Below are 3,543 nucleotides of genomic sequence, written 5' to 3'. Positions count from 1 at the left end.
TGCTGGTCTTGTTTACAAACTCTCTTAGGTTCTGCTTTTCTGGGAATATCTTGATCTGTCCTTCATATTTGATGGATAATTTTGCTGGGTACAGCATTTTTGGTTGACAGTTGTGTTCTTTGAGTGTTTGATATATGTCCTTCTACTCTCTTCTTACCTGCATGGTTTCTGCTGAGAAATCGGCACTTAATCTTATCTGTTCTCTCTTATAGGTTACTCTTTGTTTCTCCCTTGCTGCTTTCAGGATTCTCTCCTTATCTTTGGTTCTGGCAAATTTAACTATGATATGCCTTGATGTTTTTCTTTTGGGGTCTAATCTATATGGTGTTCAATGAGCTTCCTGAATACATATTCTCTCATTCTTCATTATGCCTGGGAAGTTTTCCTTTAGTAATTCTTCCACAACTTTTTCAGTGCCTTTACTTGTTTCTTCCTGTTCTGGGATTCCAGTGATGCGCATGCTATTTTTCTTGATGGTGTCCCACATTATTCTCAGGTTTTCTTCTTTTTTGAGTCTGCTTTTTACTCTAACAGATCAGTGATGACAATTTTGTCTTCAATTTCACTGATTCTGTGTTCTGTCTCATCAACTCTGCTCATATTTCCCTCCATCATGTTGACAGCGTCTGAAACATTGGACCTTATATTTTGAATGGTGGATTCTTGTTTTTCCAGTCCCGCTAATGCCTCATTTGTTTTCTCTGCAATGTTCTGCATTGGTTGGTTGTTTTTTGTTGTTGTTGTTGTTTGTTTGTTTTTTAGCTTCTCCTGGTCTTTGCTTGTGGTATTCTATAATTCATCAAGTTTGTCTTTCATCCATATTTCTGACTTCAGAGAAATGTCAGTTCAGAGCCTGCTTGGGCAATCTCTTGTTGGTAAGACAGGTCAAGGTGCTCCTGATTAAGGGCAAGTTGATTGCCCAGACGTGTAGGCACTGGGTTGGAGCCAAATGGGGTGAGGCAGGCAAAGGTTTGGGGTGATCGCAAGGGCAGCTCAAACACTTGGGGGACCTTGCTCAAACCTCTGCTGTCTCAGTGTGCTCACGATTGGGGTCCCTACTCAAATTCCTGTTGTTCGTTTCCTACCCAATGGTTTTCTCAGTATTCCCTGCCTGGTGGCACTTATGCAAGTGCCCTCACACAACAGCCCCTGCTCCAGCAGAGTCCTGGATCTGACAGAATCCGAAAAGTCAAGGTCAAATTCCCATCGACCCACTAGCCTCTGGCTGGTCTGCAGAGTGCACAGAAACCAGCTGGGTGGCTCATTTTGGGCAGTTGGTGTAGCCCAAGAGAGCTTGGCCAAACTTTCCACCAGTGGGCATGCCCTTAGGTGCTCTCCCAGGTAATCAGCAATGCCCCAGTAAACCTAGCCAGGATCCTACCGGCCTTTCTTCTGCCAGATTAGTTCCACAGCAGCTCGGCTGATAGCTCCGGGTGATGGCTGGATCCGAGGTGGTGCCCTGAGGTCACAGGGCTGTGGCGGGGCCTGAGGTGTGTGGTTGAGGAGCTGCAAGGGGGGAGGGGGCAAAGGAGCATAGGGCTTGGACACTACCACCAAGAGGTAGGGGGCGGGGCTTGGGCGCCTCTGGGGGTTTATGCAGTGGCACCCTGTGTGTTGGCGGTCACACAGGCGCAGGCTTGAGGGGGGTCACACAGTGGCGGGTAGTCGTTTCTCCTCTGGGGTCACATGGTGTTTGCTCCTCTGGAGTTCCGAGGTGGCTGGCAGACTGTTACTCTTCTCGGGTCTCTTCCTGGCTGGCGGTGGCGTTCTGGCTGGCAGCGGCATTCCGGCTCTGAATCAAAACATTTCTTTTATTGGTACTTTATTGTTTGGTTTGGGTTTTTTTTTAAAAAAACTCTTTCCTGATTTTCTCTTTTAAAATTGTTTATTTATTGTGATTTTAACGGAAGTGTACAGAAAATTTGGATTTCCATTCATTCATTGTTGCACATTTTCCTTCCTAGCCCTCAATCAACTTTAAAAAAAAAAACCAAACCACTCACATAATTTCCTCCAGACTCCCATCCCAGTCCACTTAGCTATGCACCTCTTAAACTGGTCTATTGTTGTACAAATAAATCCTAATCATATATTCTTTTTAAACAGTTCTTTCCTTCATATGTTCCAATGCAGTGTTCATTATTTATTTGTAGTGTTTACTTTTTATGATTTTACTAGTTTTTGTTTTGATGAGAATATTTATTAATTTCCCTTGCACTTCTTTTCTAAATATTACTGAAATATTTGTCTGGGAAAGACAAGGGTAACAGTATTCATGTTGCCACCTAGCAGAGAGATTTATAGGCTATTTCTCTCTCCTCATATTTGTTGGATGATAGAAATAGACTCAGGTTTGTTAGAAGAAAAAACTAAAAAAAGAACCAATAAAGGCATTATTACTACCCTGAAGACCTAATGAAGGAAAACAGAATTTTTCAAGGAAGATGTGAAGAAATAACCAGCCCATATCTCAAAGCACCTGCCGTCAGTTGTGTGTAAGAAGGGAGGTGTACGGATGAAGCCCTAGCTGATTAGGCAATAAAACACAGTCTCCACTGTGGATTTACATTTTTAACATCTTGGAATTGCAGCTGCTTGAAGTAAATGTACATGTGGGCAGTAATTTCAAGGAAAGGGTGATAAATTTTTCCCTCACACCACCTCTTGCCCTGTTTATTATAATAAAATCCAGAATACATTAGCTCGGGAAAGAGAGATATAAACCCCTCACTGTCTGGTTCTTTATTGAATTACTTTATGAAAACTAAACCACTAAGTCAAATTCACTGCCACAAGTTCATTCTGATTCATAGCAATCCTCCATCAGGTTTCTAAGGCTGTAAGATATTACGGAAGGAAACGGTCCTTTCCTATGGCTATCCACTGGTGGGTTTGAAGAGCTTTGAGTTCACATTCTTGCATGTTTCTCACTATGTGAGCAAGCTTCCTTTTATGAAAATTACAGGAGAAATGTTTCACTATGTGCTTATCACTTAATTTGGATCAATCCACAAACACAGGCATGAGAAAAATTTCAACCATCCTCATTAAAGATATAATTAAACTATAAATAGTGTGTTATGGAAGTACAGGGAAATATTTTATCTTTTAGCTCTCTTTTGTTATTTTTGAAGTCAGCAACTCAGACCTGAAAAATGTGTTCTTGGTATGAGCTATTGAGTGGGCTACGACTCATAGTGACCCTAAGGAACAATCTTACCCTATCCTGAAATATCATCACAATCTATCAAGCCAGTTGTTAGAGTCACTGTGTCAGTTCTTCTCATTGGAGTGTCTTCCTCTCTTTCTCGAACTCTCCACCTTTCCCAGTAAAATGCTTCTTTCCAAGAACTGGTCCCCCCTAACAATAGGCTAAATTGCAAAAAAATAAAAATGTTAAATAACCATTTTAATAACTAATTTAACAATTGAAAAGAATTTGAACTATCCACTTTTGCCATGCAGGCATGAAAACTACGAGTCCCAACAGTCTTTGGGTCAACACCATCTTTAAATTTCAGAGTTTGGAGGAAAGCGTAGGCA

The 3,543-nt window shown here is 41.5% G+C and overlaps 1 pseudogene; it reads right to left on the bottom strand.

Moving 5' to 3' along the window:
* LOC102850855 overlaps positions 1-1,785 on the bottom strand; it is an 81,624-nt pseudogene extending 79,839 nt beyond the window's left edge.
* Between the last annotated feature and the right edge of the window lie 1,758 nt (positions 1,786-3,543).

Source organism: Elephantulus edwardii, unplaced genomic scaffold (assembly GCF_000299155.1).
Source record: "Elephantulus edwardii isolate Elephantulus edwardi_28Jun2011 unplaced genomic scaffold, EleEdw1.0 scaffold00429, whole genome shotgun sequence".
Lineage (NCBI taxonomy): Eukaryota > Metazoa > Chordata > Mammalia > Macroscelidea > Macroscelididae > Elephantulus > Elephantulus edwardii.
Note: the sequence above shows the minus strand (reverse complement) of the source record. Positions and strands in the feature narration are given on the sequence as shown.